The following is a 23957-nucleotide window of genomic DNA, read 5'->3' on the forward strand; positions in this document are numbered from 1 at the left end:
TATCTATTAAATTGTCTTCCAGGCCACTAATTCGTTCTTCTGCCTCACTTACCCTAGCTGTTAGATTATCTAGATCAGATTGGATCTCATTGATAGCATTTTTAAGTTCTGCCATTTCAGATTTCATTTCTGCCCTTAGAGACTCAATGTTGCCATTAATTGATTTCTCCATTCTAGCTATTGTCTTCACAATAGCTAGCTTGGATTCCATCTCCTACATCTTGGTTATATCTTAATCCATTTGTAAATCTGTGGCATAAATCATAATCTCTGAGTCTTTCCTATTTTCGGGGTTTCTCTTCCTAGTCATTCTGTTTATGGGTGTTTGAGGGAATGTATAGAGTCCAAATTATTGACCAGAACCCAAGCAAGATGCACCTGTTTTCTAGGGACCTTAGGGTTGCTGGCCTCTTATTCTCCCAGCCTGTCTTCTGGGGGAGGGGCTTGCCGTGCTGTTACTCAGGCAACCTTGTTTGGGCAGAGTTGCCTGCCTCCTGTGGCGGGGGATGGGCTCAGTGAAAACCTGTTTTTTGGTGCTTTTGTTCTCTCTCCAGCTTTCCCTGGTGGCTTTCTGTGTCTCTTCCAAGAGTCAGAGCAGAAGAGACCGTTTCCAACCCTCTGCCTCAGATCAGAGAGATTGCAGTCTGTTCTTCAGTGAGCTCTCCAGGGCACACTATCTCTGTTTCTGTCTGTGCTGCTATAAACTGCAGCCTCCTGGGTTGTGTGCCCCTCCACTGTGCTCACAGTCCTCGCCTCCATGTCGGGGTATGTCTCTGCCCTTTGTGCTTCTAAAACCGCCAGCTGCCCACAGTTTGCATGTCCGGTGTGCCGCTCCTGGTTTCCATCTGGGGGGCTGCCCTAAAGTCCTTTCCCTGCCACTACCGGTCTGTGATTCTGTGTCCTGTCCCCAGCGCAGGAGGGTATCACTCACGGTGGGTGTAGGATCCCTACGGCCAGGCTCCCTCCCGCTGTGGTTTATCCTCTAATATGTGCCTGTGGAATCACGGCTCCCGGCTTTGTACCTCGAAATCAACTGCCTGCAATATTCTGTTTGTAGAGATCCAGATCTATCTTCTTACATCTCAGGCTCATTTCGTGGGTGTTCAGAGTGGTCTGGGAGATTTCCAGCTCAATTCCGGGGACCAGTTGGAATAGGGTCCCCTACTCCTCTGCCATCTTTTCCTGCACCGCCTTCTGTTAATTCTGAGAAAATCATCTCTCTCTCTCTTTTTTTTTCTTAATTAGGCTCCTCATGGAGCCCATCGTGGGGCTTGAACTCATGATCCTGAGATGAAGATCCGAGTTGAGATCAAGAATTGGATGCATAATTGACTGAGCCACCCAGGCACCACCATTTTCTCTTTCATGTGAGTTCTAATATTCCTCCAGAAATACTGTGCAGTCTATCAGAAATAATTTCCCATAAAGTAACAGTTCCAAAAAGTGTTTTATAAAACATTAATTGCACTACAAAATGAGTAATAAATGAAAGTTCCCATGGTCTAATGCATTTGGAAAGCACCAGATTCAATAAAATTGAACATGTTATTTTACAGGTATTTTCAGTTTCTAATATGCTAATTGGTATTATGATATTCCAACAGAGAAAAAAGTGATCATGCCCCAAATTATTTGACCACAGAACTCCATTATCACAGGACATCTGATAGGACTAGCACTTTATGGAACATAATGTGAGAAACAATTTTATAGGTTATTCCTTAAAGATTGCTTACTAATATTTTTCCCTTTTTAAGTTTTTATTTAAATTCTCATTGGTTAATATATGGTGTAACACATGGTGCTCATCACAAGTGCACTCTTTAATGCACACCACCAATTTTACCCAACCCCCACCCATCTGCCCTCTGGTAATAATCAGTTTGTTCTCTGTAGTTAAGAGTCTGTTTCATGGCTTGCCTCCCTCTCTCTCTTTCTCCCCCTTTGCTTGTTGTTTTGTTTCTTAAATTCCACATATGAGTGAAATCATATGGTATTTGTCTTTCTTTGACTGACTTACTTTGCTTAGCATAATACCCTCTAGTTCCATTCATGTCATTGCAAATGGCAAAATTTCATTCATTCTTATGGCTGAGTAATATTCCATTGTGTATATATATATATATATACCAAATCTTTTTTACCCATTCATCAGTTGATGGACACTTGGGTTGTTTCCATAATTTGGTTATTATAGATAGTGCTAATATAAATATTGGAATGCATGTATCACTTTGAATTAGTATTTTAGTATTTTTCAGGTAAATACCTAGTAGTTAAATTGCTGGATCACAGGGAAGTTCTATTTTTAACTTTCTGAGGAAACTTCATATTGTTTTCCAGAGGGGATGCAACCAGTTTGCATTGCCACCAACAGTGCAAGAGGGTTACCCTTTCTCCACATCCTTGTCAGCACCTGTTTCTTGTGTTCTTGATTTAGCCATTCTGACTGGACTGAGGTGATATCTCATTGTAGTTTTGATTTGCACTTCCCTGATAATCACTGATATTTGGTATCTTCTCATGTGTCTGTTGGCCATCTGTATGTCTTCTGTGGAAAAATGTGTATTCATGTCTTCTTCCTATTTTTTAAAAATTGGATTATTCCTTTTTTGGGTGTTGAGTTTTAAAAGTTCTTTAAATATTTTGGATGCTAGCCAGTTATCACTTATGCCATTTACAAATATTTAGCCAGTTATCACATATGCCATTTACAAATATCTTCTTACATTTCATAGGTTGCCTTTTAGTTTTGTTGATTGTTTCCTTGGCTGTGCAGAAGTTTGCTTGTTTCTTTGTTTTTTATGAAGTCCCAATAGTTAATTTTTGCTTTCATTTCCCTTGCCTCAGGAGACATATCTAAAAAGAAGTTGCTACAGCTGAGGTCAAAGAAGTTACTGTCTCTTTTCTCCTCTAGTATTTTGATGGTTTCCTGTCTCACATGTAGGTCTTTCATCCAGTTTGAATTTATTTTTCTGTGTGGTGTAAGAGAGTGGTACAGTTTCATTCCTTGCATGTTCCTGTCCAGTTTTCCCAACACCATTTGTTGAAGAGACAGTCTTTTTCCCATTGGATACTCTTTCCTGCTTTGTGAAGGTTAATTGCCCACCTCGGTGGGGGTTCATTTCTGGGTTTTCTACTTTGTTTTATTGATCTAGAGATCTATTTTTATGTCAGTGCCATACTGTTTTGATCACTACAGCTTTGTAATATAACTTGATGTCTGGAATTTTGATGCCTCCAGCTTTGCTTTTTTTTTCAAGGTTGCTTTGGCTATTCAGGGTCTTTGGTGGTTCCATACAAATTTTAGAATGGTTTCTTCTAGTTCTGTTAAAAAAGACACTTGGTATTTTGATAGGTATTGCATTAAATATGTAGATTGTTTTGGGCAGTATAGACATTTTAATATTTGTTCTTCCAATCCATAAGCATGGAGTGTCTTTCCATTTATTTGTGTCATCTTCAATTTCTTTCATCATTGTTTTGTAGTTTTCAGAGTACAGGTCTTTCACCTCTTTGGTTAGGTTTATTCCTAGGTATCTTATGGTTTTTTTGGTGCAATTGTAAATGGGATCGATTCCCAAATTTATCTTACTCCTGCTTCGTTATTGGTGTATAAAAATGCAACAGATTTCTGTTTATTGATTTGTACCCTGCAAATTTACTGAATTCATGTATCAGTTCTAACAATTTTGTGGTGGATTCATTTGTTTTCTATATAGGGTATCATGTCATTTGCAAAAGTGAAAGTTTGACTTCTTCCTTGTGGATTTGAATGCCTCTTACTTGTTTGTGTAGTTTGATTGCAGAACTAGGATTTTCCAGTACTATGCTAAATAACAGTGGTGAGAGTGGCCATCTCTGTCTTATTCCTGATCTTAGAGGAAAAGCTCTCAGTTTTTCCCCCATTAAGAATGATATCTGTGGGATTTTCATATATGGCTTTTGTTATGTTGAGGTATATTACCCTTAAACCTACTTTGTTGAGGGTTTTTTTTAATCATAAATGGATGTTGTAATTTGTCAAATGCTTTCTCTACATCTATTAAAATGGGCATATGTTACTTAGCTTTTCTTTGTTAATGTGGTGTATCACCTTGATTGATTTGTGAGTAGAGAGCTATCCTTGCAACTGAGGAATAAATCCCACTTGATTGTAGTGAATGATTTTTTAAATATATTGTTGGATTTGGATTGCTACTATTTTATTTGGAATTTTTACATTCACGATCATCAGGAATATTGGCCTGTAGTTCTCTTTTTTAGTGAAGTCTTATCTGGTTTTGGTATCAGGGACAGACCTCATAGAATGAATTTGGAAGTTTTCTTTCCTCTTGTATATTTTGGAATGGTTTGAGAAGAATAGGTATTAACTCTTCTTTAAATACTTTTTTAGAATTTGCCTGTGAATCCCTCTGTTCCTGGACTTTTGTTTGTTGGGAGTTTTTTTTATTACTGATTCAAATTCTTTGTTGGTTATTGGTCTGCTCAAGTTTTTTATTTCCTCCTGCTTCAGTTTTGGTAGTTTACATGTTTCTAGGAATGTATCCATTTCTTCTAGGTTGTCCCATTTTTTGGCATATAATTGGCATATAGTATTGCTACTGTGGCTTTTCTTGACATCTATTTGCATGATAAATATTTTTCCACCCCCTCACTTTCAAACTGCAGGTTTCTTTAGGTCTAAAACGTGTCTATTGTAGACAGCATATAGATGGTTCTTGTTTTTTTTTTTTTAAGATTTTATTTATTTATTTGACAGAGAGAGACACAGCGAGAGAGGGAACACAAGCAAGGGGAGTGGGAGAGGGAGAAGCAGGCTTCCCACTGAACAGGGAGCCTGATGTGGGGTTCGATCCCAGGACCCTGGGATCATGACCTGAGCTGAAGGCAGACACTTAACAACTGAGCCACCCAGGAGCCCCAGTTCTTGGTTTTTTATCCATCCTGACACCCAATGTCTTCTGATTGGAGCATTTAGTCCATTTATATTCAGAATAATTATTGATAGGTATGTATTTAGTATTTTTTTATTACTTGTTTTGTCATTGTTCCAGGAGAAATTCTCTGATCCTTTCTTGTCTTTGTCCTTTTGGTCTTCCCTTTTCACTTAAAAAGGAACCCTTTAATATTTCACAGGGTATGTTTAGTGGTCAGGATCTCCTCAATTATTTGTTTGTCTGAGATAGTCTTTATCTCTCCTTCTTTTCTGAATGATAGCCTTGCTGGATAGAGTATTCTTGGTGGCAAATTTTCCCCATTCAGCACCTTGAATATATCATGCTACTTTCTTCTGGCTTGCTAAGGTTCTGTGGAGAAGTCTCCAGCTAGCCTTATGGGTCTTCCCTTGTAAGTTAAGGATTTCTTCTGTCTTGATGTTTTTAAGATTTTTTCTTAATCATTATATTTTGTAAATTTAATTATGATATATGTTAGTGTTGACCTGCTTTTGTTTATTTTGATGGGTGTTCTCTGGGCCGTCTCGTCTGGATGTTTTGTTTTTTGTTTTTTCCTTCCCCAGATTAGGGAGGTTTTCAACTATGATTTCCTCAAATAAACTTTCTGCCCCCTTTCTTCTCTCTTCTTCTTCTGGGACTCCAATGATATGAGTTATTATGGTTGATGGAGTCACTGATTTCCTTAAGTCTATTCTTGTGTTCCATAATTATTTCTCTCTTTTGTTCAGCTTCATTATTTTCCATTATTCACTAATTTCTTCCTCTGCTTCTTCCAGCCTGCTGTTCATTGGATCAAGCCTGTTTCAATCTCATTTATTATATTCTTCATTTCTGATTCTTTTTTTAACTCTTTTATTTCTGTGGTAAGGGTCTCCCTAATGTCTTCCATTCCTTTCTCAAGCCCAGTGAGTATCCTTTTGATTGTTGCTTTAAATTCTCCATCAAGCATATTACTTATATCTATTTTGTTTAGAAGTATGGGTGAGTTCTTTTATTTTGGATGAATTCCTCCATCTTGGCATTTTGTCTAAGTCTCTCCCTTCTTCTCTGTGTTAGAAAAGACTGTTACGTTTCTTGCTTCTGAACGTAATGGCTTTATGAAGCAGAGGTCATGTAGAGGCCAGGGCCTTGTGATTAATGGAGTGTCTCTGATGAGTTCTGTGTATGGTTTGCTGTTGGATTTTGGGTGCTCTATCCTTCAGGCCAGTCACCTATAGAGGATTTCCTTGCTTGCAGTGGGCAGTGTTTTGTCCTTGGCCAGAATGTGGCAACTTTTAACTAGGTGTGCTCTGGTCTGATTGTTAAATGACACCTGATATTACTTCCACTAGAACTGAAGTCCTGCAGAACTCTTGTCAGGAAACATGGTGTGGGAAGGGGTTTCTGTTAGTATCCTGGGGGATGGGCACCACTGTGCTGGGACTGAAGCAAGCTTGACTGAGAAGGACAGTCCCACCAGATCACAGGGGTTTGGGGCTTGGTGTAAGCAAGTTAGGTAGTCAGTATCTGATATGCTGCTTCTTGCACCTGACTCTGTGTATGCTGAGGGGTGGGGAAGGAAAATAGCACCAGCCCACTTCTTTGTCCCCAGAGAGGTGTCTCTGTGAATGCTGCCTCTCAGGGAAGCACTCTGAGAAGAGTCAACAATCTCTCTCCTGTGTGTCCCAGGCATTTTTCAGATCACCATTTCAATGCTGTGTTTCTCCATGTTTTTTGCCTGCCTCCTCTCCAGGAGTAGCACAGTACCCTCCTAGGTCTATCCCAGCCATGCATGCTAACCTTTAAAACTCCATGCTTTAGAGATGTAGTGTGTGCATGGGCCTGTGCTCATCTTCTGGGGAGAGGCCTGCTTTTTGGGACTGAAGTCAGCTTGACTGAGAAGGGCAGTCTTACCAAAGCACAGGGAGTGGAGCTTGGTGTAAGCAAGTTAGGCAGCCAGTGTTGGTGCTGTGCTGCTTCCCAAAGGTTGTTCTGTGTTTATGGTGAGGGCTGGGAGAGGGAAATGTTGCTGACCAATTCCTTTGTCCCTGGAGAGGCATCTGTCCTTGAAAGCTGCCTTTTAGTGATGTGCTCCAAGAAGGAAGAATAACCCCCCCACCTTGTGTGTCCCAGGCATACTTCAAATTGCTGTTTCCATGCCATCTGCCATTGGGTTGTTTGCCTGCCTTCTTTCAAGGAGCAGGGCAGTGCCCTCAGGGCTCTATCTCAGCCTAGACCAATGACCTTTAAAACTCCACACTTTAAGCCCCACTGGTTGCCAGAGCTCACAAAAATCAGCCCCTCTTGTTTTCCTAGCCAATCACTTTAGAGAAATGTTCTCCTTGTGCATTCTCCTGAGTGCTGTAATCTCTCTTGCCCTTCTCCATGGCCATGGCTCCCTCCCCTCCTCAGCACTTGCAATCCATTTCTCCCCTAAATCACACCACCACACTTCCTATCTTCTTTGATATGGCCTCTTCTTTATTTCTGAGATTTGTTCTGTCAGTCTTCAGGTTGATTTTTGGGGTATTTACAATGATTTGATACCTATATAGTTTGGTTCATGGGATGAAAGGAGTCTAGGGTCCTTCAACTCCGCCATCTTCCCTGAAGCTTTTTTTTTTCTTTTTCTTTTTTCTTTTAAAGATTTTATTTTTAAGTAATCTCTACACCCAACATGGGGCTCAAACTTATAACTCCAAGATCAAGAGTGTCATGCTCTATAGACTGAGCCAGCCAAGCATCCCTAAAGCTTTGTTTTCTTGATGTATTTTTTAATGTGTAGAAATTTCAGTTTGAGGGAAAATGTATTTTTTCTCTTGACTTTATAACTCCTTTTTGGCCTAGATAACATCATTTAGACAATTAAAAATTTGCATTTTGTCATTTCTAGGAAGCACTAATATAGAGCTACCAGTAGCATTATCTTAAGACCCAAATTCCTGCCAGAATAACCAGTGGATGAATGAGTTAGAGTAAAACAATGCTTCTTTCTCTTCCTTTATAAAACATTCCAAAATCTGAATGTGTACTTGTATAAAAAGTATAACAAATATAATAGTGTTTAAAACTCTTAAGTTTTGGTAGAAAATAAAAAATTTGTGCCATAGATGGTAGAGTTGAAAATAGAATAGGAGGTCAGAAAAGCCCCAGTCATTTTGGATATGAGATGCCTAAGTATTGAAATGTGGGTTTTTAAGCTCTTAAAAATCATATAGTCTAAATCTCTCATTGTACAGATCAGAAAATTAAGGCACTCCTTAAAAATTTTTCTTCACAATGAGGTCAGAGAATGACTGAGTTTGTATGCATATTTGTAATTAGATAAAAAAATTCTTACCAGAGAAATATTTTGAGAAAACAGGGCTAGTCTGTTTTGAATTACACTATTTGAAATCTCCTATTTGAATTCTGCTTCTTAAGGCCTAATTCCATTCAGAGGAAGCAACCCATTAGGCAATTTCCTTCTTTGATCTTTTACTCAGAATTACCAACTCTGTCCTAGTACCAAGACCATCCCTAGATATAGATGGTGCAGTGATAGGAGAATGGCCTCCCCAATATATCCATGTCCTAATTCTTGGAACATCTGAAAAAGTTACATTACATGGCAAAATAAAAGGAACTTTGTGAATACAATTAATGTGACAAACCTTAAAATAGGGAGATTATTCTGCATCATCTGCCTGGGTCTAAACAATTATGTAAACCCTTAAAAGATTGTTGTTGGAAGGAGCCAAATGAAAAGCATGAGAAAGAATATGGGCATCCTTGAGGAACAGAAAGTAGCTCCTGGCTAAAACAAGCAAGGAACTGGGACCTTTAATCTTAAAACTACAAGGAACTGATTTTGACCAACAACTGAATGAGTTTAGATGATTTTTCCTCTGAATCTCCAGAGAAGAACTCAGCCTGGCACATAACTTTGTATCAGCCTAATGAGAACCTAAGCAGAGAATCTACTTGAACCTACCCAGACTTTTTACTTAAATTTATTATTTAGAGTTGTGAAATAATAAATTTGTTTTAAGTAGCTGAATTTGAGGCAATTTGTTACAATAGGAACAGAAAGTTAATACACATGAAGTAGCACACTTCTTGTAGAGTGCCCTGCTTCTCACTAGTCTGCTTATTTTGTAGCTTGGGGTACCCATTCCATGAAGACCTTTCAGAATATGGTGTATTGTAAAAGGATTAAATCATTTGTTCCTTCAGAAGATTCCCTTACCTGCTTTGGCCATTATGTTCCATTGTCCCTTATGAAACAACTAGGGCTTAGAGGAAGAGTTCACAGGATACCATTTCTGATGGGAAGCTAGAGGGAAAGATCTGATGCATATAGCCTTTATGTAATCATTTAGTAAAGATTCCTGAGAAATGGGCATCAGCATAAGGGAACTGAACTGTTTAGTTGAGGGAAAGAGAAGGGTGAAGCAAGAACAGATACATGAAATATTAACTTTTATTGCTACAAGGACTTTTTCAAACTTCATTTAGTTTTTCCTGCTCCTGAAATTTATTTTATTATTTTTTAAAGATTTTATTAATTTATTTGACAGAGAGGGACACAGAGAGAGAGGGAACACAAGCAGGGGGAGTGGGAGGAGAAGCTGGCTTCCCGGTGAGCAGGGAGCCCTATGCGGGGCTCGATCCCAGGACCCTGGGATCATGACCTGAGCCGAAGACAGACGATTAATGACTGAGCCACCCAGGCGCCCCACCTCTGAAATTTCTTATTTTATGTGAACACTACTTTTCCCCCTGCGATCAAATATTATACAATAGAAATAAAGGACTTGATAACTCTTCTGTGTCACTTCATAACAGCTAATCAATTTCCCAAACCCTGCTGGATGGGCTATCTAGCAGGGCAGACAGAAGTAACAGATGGATAAGACATGCCCTTTGGCTCAAATCCTGAGATCATTCATCATTTTCCTGCTGACTATTAGCAGCATGCACAGGACCATTTTAAATGTATCTGAAAGGCAGAAACAAACTGACGTAATGAAATGAATTAGGCAAGAAGGGTGAGCTGTGTAACCCATTGGATGAATTTTTCTCTCCCATCTCAGGGGCAGAGAAATCTATTTGCATTCATTCAGCTTAAATATAAAGCAAATGACTTTCCAGGAGAGCTGGTACTTGAAAGTTGACCATGCTCAGAGGTAGAGACTTGGAGAGATGGTCTGTGTGATTTATTTGAAAGCTAACTAAAGGCTTTCCATAATCTGAGTTTCTAGTGGAAACAGTACAACACAAAAGAAGAGGATGCATGGGGTGAGAGAATGTGGCAACAGGAGAGAAAATGACAAAGAAAGGAAATTAATTAGTAAAAAGTCACTTTTTGGCACCTTGGTGGTTCAGTAGGTTAAGCGTCTGCCTTTGGCTCAGGTCATGATCCTAGATTCCCCAGATTGAGCCCCATATCAAGCTCCCTGCCCAGTGGGGAGTCTGCTTCTCCCTCTGCCTCTCCCCACTTTTGTTCTCTCTCTCTCAATCCCTCTCTCTAAAATAAATAAATAAATAAAAATCTTTAAAGAAAAATCACTTTTTGATTCACAATGTATTCTCACAGTCCTTCCTTACCAAGGAGTCAAGATAGGTGATGAAATTATCTCCAATTTGCAGGACAGAAAGTGGCCTACATTCTTGAGCTTCTGAGTATCAACATAGTGCGAAATATTCTCTTGGTCTGATGAGCCTTGAAAATAATATATTTGGGAGAGTAAATGATCAACAAACTGAATTATTGTTGATCCAATGTTTATAAGAAAACTTGGCATCTCCAGTGGCACCAAGAACCTCAGCATAAAAAAAGTCTCTTTAGAGAAAAATAATATTTTTGAGTTCCAAAAGTATCTTTCTTGCCCATTCAGTTTACATCTCAATAGCATTGAGATAACAGTAGAACTTTTGTCATATAGATTTTGTGAAATTAAAGAAGTATCTGAAAAATAAATAGCTAATAAATGTTATATAATATTAAGGATTTTTCTATTATCATACTTCTACAAAGAAAATAAAAATTTTAAACAAGATGTTCCTATAAACAATTCATAAAGTTATTGTTAATTTAGTAGTTTGGCATAACTTAAGATGGAATAAGGATTCTGGAGACAGACTACCTAGTTTCAAATCCTGATTTTGCCACTTTCCTTGCTGGGTAAGCTTGGGAAAGTTATTTAATCTTACTATGGCTTGGGTTCCTTTTCTTTGAAATATGAAATAACAAATTATAATAAGGTTTATGAGTAATGTATCTAAAATGTTCTGAATATTTCCTGGCACATCATAAGTGCTCAAAACTGTTCTATATTTTGCCCCTGGAAAGATGTTATATCAGCCAGGATAGGATGGGCTATGCAATGATAACAGATTCTGAAATGTCAGTGGCTTAAGCTAATAAGAGAACTTCTCTTTATAGTATAAACTAATATGAGTCAGGCAATGCTCCTAAACTTTTACCTAAGCACCTTAAAACATGTAGCTTCCAATATTATTGCTGCATGGAAAAAAAGGAGTTAGAGTTTATTTGAGATGTCTCTAATAATCAAGACAACATACTACTTATGAGAAAGCAGTCTTAAAAGAGGCTGGAAAATGTAGGGGGATTATACAAAGAATTTGCCACAGGGGTAGAGTGTATATGTTTTGAAATTAGTCAGACTTGACTCTGAACCCTGATGATGCTATTTAATACTCATAGTTTTTTGACAGTTTCTGCATATAAGTCTGTAATGTAATAAATGGCCATACCATGTACCTAGTTCTAAAGCCAGAATTTAGCTATCCTTGATTCTTCCCTTACACTTTAACTCAATATCCAATGTATCAGTCAATCCTGTTGTTTTTATTTCCAAAGCGTAGCCTAGAACTATGTCTCTTTATTTTTATTACCACATACCTAGATCAAACTATTATAATCTCTCATATATACTACTGTAACAGACTTCTAAATACTCTTGCTAATTTTGCTCTACAATCCATTATCAAAAGGGCATAAAAAAGTTATCTTTTGGTTGCCATAGCATTGTAGTATATTTGGAAACCGAGGATTGTGATATTTCCAACTTTGTTCTTCTTTCTCAAGATTGTTTTGGCTATCCAGGGTCTTTTGCAGTTCCATATAAATTTTAGTACTTTTTTTTGTTGGTCTGTGAAAATTGTTATTTTGAAAGGGATTACATTAAATCTGTAGATTGCTTTGGGTAGTATGAACATTTTAGTGATATTGTCTCTTCCAATCCATGAGCATGGAACATCTTTTCATTTGTTTATGTCATCTTCAATTTTTTTATCAGTGTTTTATAATTTTTGGAGTACAGGTCTTTCACACCCTTTGTTAAGTCTATTCCTAGGTATTCCATTCTTTTTGATGCAATTGTGTATGGGATTGCTTTCTTAATTTCTCTTTCTGCTACTTCATTTTTATTGTATAGAAATGCAACAGAATTATGTGTATTAATTTTGTGTGCTGTTACTTTACTGAATTAATTTGTCAGTTCTAGTAGTTTCTTGGTGAAATCTTTTGGGTTTTCTATATATAGTATCATGTCATCTCCAAATAGTAAAAGTTTTACTTATTTGTTACCAATCTGGATGCCTTTTATTTATTTTTGTTTGATTGCTCTGTCTGGGACTTCCAGTACTATGTCGGATAAAAGTGGTGATAGTGGACATCCTTGTCTTATTCCTGATTTTAGAGGAAAAGGTCTCAATTTTTCATTATTCAGTTTGATGCTGTGTTTTTTGTTTTGTTTTGTTTTGTTTTGTTTTGTTTTGTTTTGTATAAGGTCTTTATTTTGTTGTGGTATATTCCTTCTAAAGTAGTTTTTTTTTTTTTTAATCATGAATAGATTCTATAATTTGTCAAATATTTTTTCTGGATCTATTGAGATGTTCATATGGTTTTTATCCTTTCCTTTTTTAACATAATCATTCACATTGATTGATTTGCAAATATTGAACCACACTTTCATCCTTGCAAAAAATCCCACTTGATCATGGTGGATGATTCTTTTTTAATTTATTGCTGAATTCAGTTTTCTAATATTTTGGATTTTTGCATCTAAGTTCATCAGATATATTGGCCTGTAGTTCTATTCTTTTTGGTGTCTTTATCTGATTTTATTATCAGGGTAATGTTGGCCTCATAGAATGACATTGGTTGCTTTCTTTCCTCTTCTATTTTTTTTTGGGGGGGGGATAGGATAACAATAATAGCTATTAACTTTTTTTTAATGTTTGGTAGAATTGGCCTGTGAAGTTCTCTATTCCTGGGCTTTTGTTTGGAGTTTTTTGATTACTGATTCAGTTTCATTGCTGGTAATAGGTCTGTTCAAATTTTCTATTTCTTCCTGCTTCAGTTTTGATAAGTTATAGGAATTTATCCATTTCTTCTGGATTGTCTAATTTGTTGGCATATAATTTTTCATAATATTATTATTTAAAATGTTTGCATTCCTGTGGTGTTTTTTGGTTACTTCTCTTATTGTGATTTTGTTTATTTGACTATTGTTTCTTCCTTTTTGATGAGTCTGGCCATAGGGTTATCAATTTTTTGTTTCTTTCTTTCTATATGATTTATTTCTGCTCTAATCATTATTATTTTCTTCCTTCTGGTGGTTTGGGTTTTTTTGTTCATATTTTTAGCTCCTTTAGGTTTAAGGTTAGGTTGTTTTTTTGAGATTTTTCTTCCTTGTTGTGATAGGCCTGTATTGCTATAAACTTCTCTCATAGATTTTAAAGTTCTCTCTTTATCACTACTTTTTGCTATTTTAATTACTATGTGTCTTGGTGTAGACCTCCTTGGGGTGATTTTGTTTGGAGATCTCTGCCTCTTGGATCTGGTTATCTGTTTCCTTCACCAAATTAGGGAAGTTTTCAGCTATTATTTCTTCAAATAATTTTTCTGCCCCCTTTTCTTTCTTTTTTTCTTTTGGGATCCCTATAATATGAATGCTACTATGTGTGATGGAGTCACTTCATTCCCTAAGACTATTCTCATTTTGCACAATTCTTTTTTCTCTCATTTGTTCAGCTTGATTACTTTCCATCACTTTGTCTTTCAGGTCATTAATTTGTTCCTTTGTATCTGGTAGCCTGCTATTTATTTTATAATGTGTATTTTTAATTTCTTTTATTCGGTTCTTCATCTCTGATTTTCTTTATCTCTTGTTAAAATTCTCACTGATGTTGTCCAATCTTTCATCAGGTCCATTGAGTATATTTATGGTCATTACTTTAATTCTCTATCTGGCATATTACTTATATTTGTGCTGAGCATGGAGTCTGCTTGAAGATTCTCTCTCCCTCTGCCCCTGCCTCCACTTGCTTGCTTACACTCTCTCTCTCTCTAATATAAATAAATAAATCTTTAAGTCCTACTGTTATCCCATTTTAATGAGAAGAAACTGGGTAAGCAAGACAGATACTTCCTGGATTTCAAACTCTTAATTTATTCCCAGGCCCTGATGCTTATAAAAATGTGAATTTATAGTTTTATGGTTTTTTTCTAATTGTTTTGGTAAGGAGGTTGATTTGTTTCCAGTTACTGATCCCACCAATAATTTGGACCCTTTGACAAATTTTAGACAGATGAATGACTTCATATGACTTACATTTAAAAGATAACTTTTGTTGGGCCCCTGGGTGGCTCAGTTGGTTAAGTGACTGCCTTCGGCTCAGGTCATGATCCTGGAGTCCCGGGATCGAGTCCCACATCAGGCTCCCTGCTCAGCAGGGAGTCTGCTTCTCCCTCTGATCCTCCTCCCTCTCATGCTCTCTGTCTCTCATTCTCTCTCTTGCAAATAAATAAAATCTTAAAAAAAATTTTTTTTAAAAAATAAAAAAATAAAAGATAACTTTTGCATTCTTTATGTTGGAATTTAATTAACAAAAAGTGTTATATTGTTCCAGGTGTACAAAATAATGATTCAAAGATTTGAAACATTTCTCGGTGATCATCAAGGTAAGTGTACTCTTTTATTTTTTTTTTTATTTATTAGAGAGAGAGAGAGAAAGCACAAGCAAGGGGAGCAGCAGAGGCAGAGGGAGAAGCAGGCTCCCTGCAAAGCAGGGAGCCCCATGTGGGGCTTGATCCCAGGACCCTGGGATCACGACCTGAGTGAAGGCAGACGCTCAATGTACTGAGCCACCCAGGCGCCCCAAGATAAGTGTACTTTTAATCTGCTTTATCTTTTTCACCCATTTCTCCAGCCACTTCCCCTTTAGTGATCACCAGTTACTTCTCTGTATTTAAGAGTCAGTTTCTCTGCTTCTTGTTCAGTTTGTTTCTTAAATTCCACATATGAGTGAAATCATATGATATTTTTCTTTCTCTGGATTACTTATTTCACTTAGCATAATATCCTCTAGGTTCATCCATGTTGCTGCAAATGACAAGATCTCATTCTTTTTTATGGCTGAATAATAGTTTATTGTGTGTGTGTGTGTGTGTATCGCATATTCCTTATTCATTCATCTATGGGTGGATGCTTGTGTTGCTTCTATATCATGGCTATTGTAAATAATGCTTCAGAGGAAAAAAAAAGTAAAATGTGGGAGGCTGGGAAGATGGCAGAATAAGAGGACACTAAGCTTTTCTCATCCTATGGATGCCATTAGATAACACCCATGTCAGTGTAAACAACCCAGAAAACAACCCAAAGACTGGCAGAACAAACTTCACAACTAAAGGTAGAGAAGAGGCCACATTAAAGAAGGTAGAAAGGATGGAGATGCAGTTTGGGAGCCAAACAGACATGGTTGCCTGTAGTCAGGAGGGAGCAGAGGTCATGGAGAAGGGGGAGAAAAAGACTATCATTTCAAGGAACCCACACAAGGAAGATGAATCTCCATAACATTTTGCTTTGAAAGTGAGAAGAGCTTAATTTCATGAGTTCTTAAAACCAGGTGGACATAAAGACTGGAATTTAAAAAATCACCCGGCCTAGCTCTGAATGAGCCCAGAGGGTGTTAGGAAGCTGAGTTCTTGCCCTTGAAAACACAGCATGACAAATAGCCCATGCAGATACAACATAGAACCAGCAGTTTGACAAATACCTGGGACATAGGGGAGTGAGGTATTTACTCATCTCAGAGTGCATCCCAAAGAGGCAAGGATTGTAGGGAGGTATCTTCATGAAAAAAGGAGTTGGCAGGTGCCATTTTCCTCCCCTGTCATTGGCATAAACACATAGCCACCTGTGGAAACCAGTGTGATACTGACACTCACTACCTAACTTGCTTATAAGCCTTGCTCCCCATGCTTTGGTGGCTCTGCTCCTTCCAGTCACCCTTGCTTCAGTCCTGGAGCTGGAAGGCCCCTTCTCCCAGAAGACCAGTGCAAACCACCACCAACAGCCATCTCCCAACCCACACATTTTGCTGGGTCTCAGTTCCAGTAGTAATGGTGGTGGCAGAGCTAATTTTGCAAGCAGACCAATGTGCAACATATTAAAATACATCCAACCCTTGCTGGGAAAAAAACACTGCCCACAAGAGGTGAAGAGAGCCATGACAGATGACTGGACCAAAGTAAAAAATGACCAGGACACAAAAGCAGAGCACATTCAACACACATAGGATACACTCTTTGAAAGCCAGACCCTGGGGAAGAGGGATACTGCACTGCAGGGCACTACAGAACCTTTTCTTCATAAGTCCATTGCTTTGAAGTTCAGGAGACTTATTTGACTTTCATAACACACAGAAACAGACACAGAGAGTTAGACAAAGGGAGGAGACAGAGGAATACGTCCCAAATGAAAGACTAGGACAAAACCACAGATATAAGCCCAATGTGGGGCTCAATCCCATGACCCATGAGAGCATGACCTGAGCCAAAACCAAGAGTCAGCCACTCAACAGACTGAGTTACCCAGGTGCCCCAACAGTAAGACTTGTCATATGGAATTGTGAAAACTCTTCACACAGATTCCAAAGAGAGGATAATTGGAGAGAGGTGAGCTGCAGTTGCTTTTTCCTGTGAGATATTTGTTAATTCTAGATACAGATAAGAGAGTGAGGATCCTGGTTTGTATGGAAGAAGGCTGCATTTAGAATCATGGAACTGAAATTAAATGAAAGGCCTCAAACACATGTCTATTCTTTTCATCAAGATATTCTCTTAATTCTGAAGCTGTTCAGAACAAGAGACAAACAAATTATTAACAATCAATCAAACAGGTAAACAAATGCCCCAGCTTGAAATCTCTGCAAAACAGAGGAGAGTTGCCAACAGTCTTCTGGTGGTAAAGAAATAAAGATAAGAGGTCAGCATGTTAAGAGAGGGAAGTCAAAATGTAACTTGAATGGTAGCAAATTAAGGCAACCATATTCCAAATAAATAGGCACACTGGATAAGGTTAAAGACAAAAACAAATCTATACCATTATTGCACTCTAATTAGTAATTTTTTTACAGAGGTATTGTACAGTAATTCTGAAACTGCTTATGTGTATACTGGGATTGAGTAAATGAATGAATAAATAAATAAATAAATAAATAAATTCAAGCTAATAAGAACAATGTCTCTCACTGTTGGAGAACTACTTTACAAATAAAGAAAAAGAAAAGGATAGAATCTCCCTTGTGATGTTGGATTAAAAAACAAAGTTATTCATATGAACTCATGGTTTTTAATATATGTACAGATGAATAGATATATAAATATAGAGAGATGAGTGTGTATACAGTGGTTAGTATATATAGAATATGTTATATCAATATCTAGCTATATCTATCTCTCTATATCTATCTATCTCTCTATATATGTATTATAAAGCTCTACAAAAAGGCCTAGAGCTAATGACAATCTAGTATCAATGAGCACTCCTGGTGTCTATATATTGATTTTTATATACCATTCTCCAGTAAAAGGAACTAAACTCACTAAGAGAAATGATTGGTTCCTGGACCAGGACAAAAATATTAGAATATTTTTTTTGGTAAGCCTAGAATATCTTCTGATATCTGAAAGTAAAGAAGTACTCAAAAAGAAGAGAAGATGTGGGCATGCTGAAAGGACACAGAAGCCAACATCAAGTGGCTCCCAATGGTCAAATCTGACACAATTTGAACAACAAACTAAATTACATTATCAATAGATCATAATCAGTAGAAAAGAATGAGCCCATACTGGACCAAATGAATAAATGGGGAAGAGGATGAGTTCTTCCTTATAGTAGAATTACCAATAATAAATGCAGAAAGAATGACAGAAATAGAAAAGCACCATTAGGGAAACACCATAGTGATTATAGTTGTAGGAAAGAATCATTGATGAATGCTGATTAGTGGGCAATGGTATGAGAAAGAATATTTGCATAGTCACAAAATATTGGCTCACAAGTTACATATTAAATAAAAAGGAAAAACTAACTTTATAATGAATGAATCTTGCAGACACTGTCATAACCATGGATCAAAGTTAACATCACAAGTAATACAACTTATAGACATTTATATATTCTTAAAATAGTATGATAAGAGGGCAAAACATCACTTTTGTGTTCTTACTAAAAATAAATCAGTAAGTAAATAACCCACATCTAATTATGTGAAAATATCTAGCAAGTCCAAATTGAGGAACAATCTTCCAAATAATTGACCATTACTCTTCAAAAGGTGAAAGTCGTGATTGTCAAGAAAAGACTAAGATACTATCACAGTAAGAGGAGACTAAGGAAATACGAACACTAAATACAATGGGGTATCCTAGATCAAATCTTGTACAAAAAAAAGTAAAAGCCATTAGTGTAAAAACTGGAGGAAAAACAATTTATGGTCAATAAATTTGTTCCATTTTTATAAAATACCCTAATTCTTTATAAACCACAACTTAGCAGAAATAGAAAATTCGAATATTGCTATATAGACAGTTATAGATTTGAATGGTAAGGCAGGGCTATAAAAATAACTGTGCAAGCTGAAATTGTACAAAATGATTTTAATAACATTTGGGAAAAATATAATTATTTGATGATCTGTAATTTTTTAAGTCAAAATATTAAAAACTTTCTTACTGTCCATTATAAATGGATAGGGAATTTAATAAATAAAACATTTATTTAGCACGCTATAACTTAAAACATTAAAGACATTAAGAACTAAAGTGTTTTATGTCTTTTAAAAATAACTTATAAGTAATTGAACAATGTTTACCAACCTTTCATTGTACAACTTATGGTACAGAGCAAGAATTTTTTCTATGCCTTGGCACAGTGTCATATTTCTTTCTAAACTGAGATCAGTTTTCAACAATTTATTCTTTGTACTTTGTCATGAAGAATTTCCAGAATTTTTTTAATGTGAAGTTTTTGGTGGCATCATTTTTTCTGGATTACTTCTATTATTTTTGTCATGACCCCTTGCTTTAACTAATTCTTGACACTTGGTATTACATTTCACAGATTTCACAGCAGTATCCTTATCTAATTTAGCAATTTCAGTTGCTAGCTTAACATTAATCAATTCATCCTGACCTTGGAAATGTTGAAACTAAAACAGTTATTGTCAGTAAAAATTTCTTCACTGTCCTTGCATATACCATTTTCTTTCAATGTAACAATTAACTTCAATGCTTTAACCTGAGAAGTAGACAGATTAATTGGAGTTTTTTTACTATTAGTGTTTTTTTTAAGATTTTGTATTTATTCATTTGAGAGAGAGAGTGAGAGAGCACTAGCAGGGGGGGAGGGTCAAGGGAGAAGGAGAAGAAGACTCCCCACTGAGCAGGGAGCCTGACATGGGGCTCTATCCCAAGACCCCGGGATCACAATCTGAGCTGTAGGCAGAAATAGCTATAAATACAAGAGAAATTCCCTAATCTGATACAAAGTATCTACCAAGACAATCAGTAGAAAATATGACATTTAGTGTTAAATTTAAAGCTTTTCTATTGTGATTGGGAATAAGACAGGATGTCTGCCACTACCAGTTCTAATAAATTTTTTTCAATTTTGAATTGAATCACTGTAATAAAGGAATGAAAAGAAGTATACAGCAAAAGGATAACAAAGAATGAAATAGAATATTTGTCATTAGAATATAGCATGACTTACTATGTAAAATGTCCAAGATAATCTACAAACCATTATGTGATTTAATAAATAAATTTAGAAAAGTAATTTGATAAAATTCAATATAAAACATTGGCTCATCACTACCACACACACACACACAAACACACAAATCTAAAGAAGGTACATTAAAGAAAATAAGAAAGTAATCAAGGTATATCACTGCCAAAACAAGCAAAAACAAAACAAAATGATAAAACACAACAGACGATAGTGAGACAGGGAAAGAACAAGAGACTGATAAGACACAGGGAACAATAAACAGAATCTTAATTTTAAATGCTTCTCTATCAATAATGACTGTGAATGAAAAAAAATTGCTCAATTAAAAGACATAGATTGGCTGAATAGTTTTTAAAAAGCAAAATGTGATTACATAATGTTAACAAAAGACTCACTTTAGAATTAAGAACACATAGTCTTAAAATGAGGGATGGAAAAAGCTATTCTATGCAAATGGTAAGCAAAAGAAAACATTGGTGGCCATACCAATTTATGCCAGATAAGAGAGAAGTTAAGTAAAAAGCTGTCACAACAGATAAAGAATGACATTATGTGATGATTAAAGGGCCATTCACCAGGAAAACATAACAATTATAAATATGTATGAACCAACATCAGTGCACCTAAATATACAAAGAAAACTTTGATAGAACTGAGGTATAAGTAGATAGCAATATAGTAATACTAATACACCTCAATAATCTACATAAAACAATGGATAGAAGATCTAGAGAGAAAATCAATCAGGAAAGAGAAGATGTAAACAACACTAAAGACCAAATGAAACTAACAGACATATACAGAATATTCCACTGAACAGCATATTCTTAAGTATAAATAGAACATTTCTCCAGGACAACTATAAGAAAATTGTAATTGTACCAAGTAATTTCTTGATCACAATATAATGGAAGGAGGCAAGAGGAGCAGGAAGATGGTAGCAGAGTAGGACTATAGGCTCACCTCAACCCATGAAAACAACTAGATAACTATCAAATTATCCTAAATACACCAGAAATTGACTCAAAGACTGACAAACTCCACACAGAAAGGGAGAGAAGAAGCCACATCAAAGAAGGTAGGAAGTGTGAGGACGTGGTTTAGGGGAGAAACAGATTGCGGCTGCTGCAGAGAGGAGGAACCCGTGTATGCAAAGAAAGATGAGAGAGAGTAATACACAAGGAGAATGTTTCCCCAAAGCTACTGGCTTGGAAAACAAGAGGGGCTGAATTGAAAACCAGTGGGGCTCAAAGCCTGGAGTTTTAAAGGTCAGGGGGCTTGGCCAGAATAGAGCTCAGATGACACTGCACTGCCCCTGGAGAGAAGGCAGACAAACAATCATGGGCACACAGCATGGAGATAACAATATGAAGAGCATGTGGGGCCACAGCAGGAGATTATTTGTTCTAATCAGAGTGCTTCTGAGAGTCAGCATTCATGGAAACACCTCTCCAGGAACAAAGAAGCTGGCCAGTACCATTTCCCTCACCAGCAACTCCACATAAACACAGAGCCACCTGCAGGAAGCAGTTCAGTGCTAACACTGGCTGCCTAACCTGCTGACACCAAACTCCATACACCTGCACTCTACTGGAGCTGCCCTTCTCATTCACCCTTGCCTCAGTCCCAGCACTGCAGGCTCTTCTCTCAGAAGACCAGCACAAACTCCTGCCCACAACACAACTCCTAGCCAGAGAGGTTTTCTCTTAAGATTTTATTTATTTATTTATTTGACACAGAGAGAGACACAGCTAGAGAGGGAACACAAGCAGGGCGAGTGGGAAAGGGAGAAGCAGACTCCCTGCTGAGCAGGGAGCCCAATTCGGGGCTTGATCCCAGGACTGTGAGATCATGACTGGAGCTGAAGGCAGATGCTTAATGATTGAGCCACCCAGGCAGCCGACCAACCAGAGAGTTTTGCAGGGCCTCAGTTCCAGTGCAGGAGGTGGCAGGTCTCATTTCAAAAGAAGACCAGAGCATACCTAGTTAAAACTTGCCACATTCAGTCCAGGGACAAAACATGGCCCACAGCAAGCAAGGAGAGCATCTGTAGATAATGGGCTTGAAGGATACAGCATCCAGAACACAACAGCAGAATGCACACAGCAGATACCAGAGGCACTCCCTGAAGTCCCAGGCCCTGAACATTATTTATAAAGCCATTACTTTCAGGAACAGGAGACATAACTGGCTTTTCTAACACAAAAAAGAAGGCAGAGACTTAGGCAAAATGCCAAGACAGAGGAATTTAACCCAGATGAAAGAAAAAGATAAGGCCACAATCAGAGATCTAAGCAAAACAGATATAAATAACATGTATGATGGAGAAATTGAAACAGTGCTCATAAGGATACTCACTGGGATTGAGAAAAGAATAGAAGACATCAGGGAGACCCATACCACAGAGATACAAGAGTTAAAAAAGAATCAATAAAAGATGATGAGTGCAATAAACAAAATTGGAAACAGGCTTGATGCAAAGAGCAGCAGGCTGGAAGAAGCAGAAGAATGAAATAATGACCTAGAAGACAAAGCAATAGAAAGCAGTGAAGCTGAACAAAAGAGAGAAAAAAGAATTATGGAACATGAGAAGAGACTTAGGGAAATCAGTGACTCCATCAAGCATAATAAAATTCTTATTATAGGAGACACAGAAGAAAGAGAAGAAAGGGGGCAGAAAATTTATTTGAGGAAATATTAGCTGAAAATGTCCCCAGTTTGCAGAAGGAAACAGACATCTACATCCAGGAGGCACCGAAAACTCCATTCAAAACCAACAAAAGCAGACCAATACCAAGACATATTGTTATGAAATTTGCAAAATATAATAATAAAGATAAAAATATTAAAAGCAGCAAGACAAAAGTAGTTCTTAACTTACAAGGGAAGACCAATAAGGCTAGCATCAAGACATAAGTAGCATGATATATTCAATGTGCTGAATGGGAAAAATCTGGAGCCAAGAATATTCTATCCAGCAAGACTATCATTCAGAAGAGGAGAGAGAAAGAATTTCCCAGAAAAACAAAAACTAAAGGAGTTCTGACCACTCTCCAAGCCCTGCAAGATATATTAAAGGCGACTCTTTCAGTGCAAAGGGAGACCCAAATTGACAAGGACAAGAAAGGATCAGAGAATTTCTTCTGAAACAACAAAATAAGTAATAAAATGGCAATAAATACATATCTATCAATAATTACTTTGAATGTAAATGAGCCAAATGCTCCAATCAAAAAACACAGGGTGTCAGAATGTATATATAAAAAAAGGACCCAATTATATGTTGCCTAGAAGAGACTCATTTTAGACCTAGACACCTTGAAAGTGAAGGAGTGGAGAAATATCTATCATGCAAATGTATGACAAAAGAAAGCCTGAGTAGCAATACTTATAAGACACAATCTAGACTTCAAAACAAATAATAAGAGACACAAAAGGCCACCATATTTTAATAAAGGACAATTCAACAAGAAGATATAAGAATTGTAAATACTTATGCACCCAACATGGGACCACCCAGATATACAAAGCAATTAATAACAAACATAAAGGTAATCATTGCTAATAACACAATAATAGTAGGAGACTTTAACATCCCACTTACATCAATGGGCAAATCATCTAAACAGAAAATAAGCAAGGAAACGGTGTCTTTGGGTTTTTTGTTTTGATTTGTTTTTCAGTTTTATTTAAATTCAAGTTATTTAACAAATAGCATATTATTAATTTTGGGATAGAGTTTAGTTAATCATCAGTTGCATATAACATCCAGCACTCATTACATCAAGTTCCCTACTTAATTCCCATCACCCAATTAACACAACCCCCGGCCCACTTCCCCTCCAGCAACCCTCAGTTTGTTCTCTATAGTTAAGAGTCTCTTATGGTTTATCTCCCTTATTTTATCCTATTTTCCTTTTCTTTTTTTTTT

The 23957-nt window shown here is 37.0% G+C and overlaps 1 pseudogene; it reads left to right on the forward strand.

The window, feature by feature from the left end:
• The first annotated feature begins 757 nt into the window (after positions 1–757).
• Positions 758–23957, forward strand: part of LOC102741226 (heat shock cognate 71 kDa protein pseudogene) — a 53720-nt pseudogene continuing 30520 nt past the window's right edge.

Source organism: Leptonychotes weddellii, chromosome X (assembly GCF_054177405.1).
Source record: "Leptonychotes weddellii isolate Sample4059 chromosome X, ASM5417740v2, whole genome shotgun sequence".
NCBI lineage: Eukaryota > Metazoa > Chordata > Mammalia > Carnivora > Phocidae > Leptonychotes > Leptonychotes weddellii.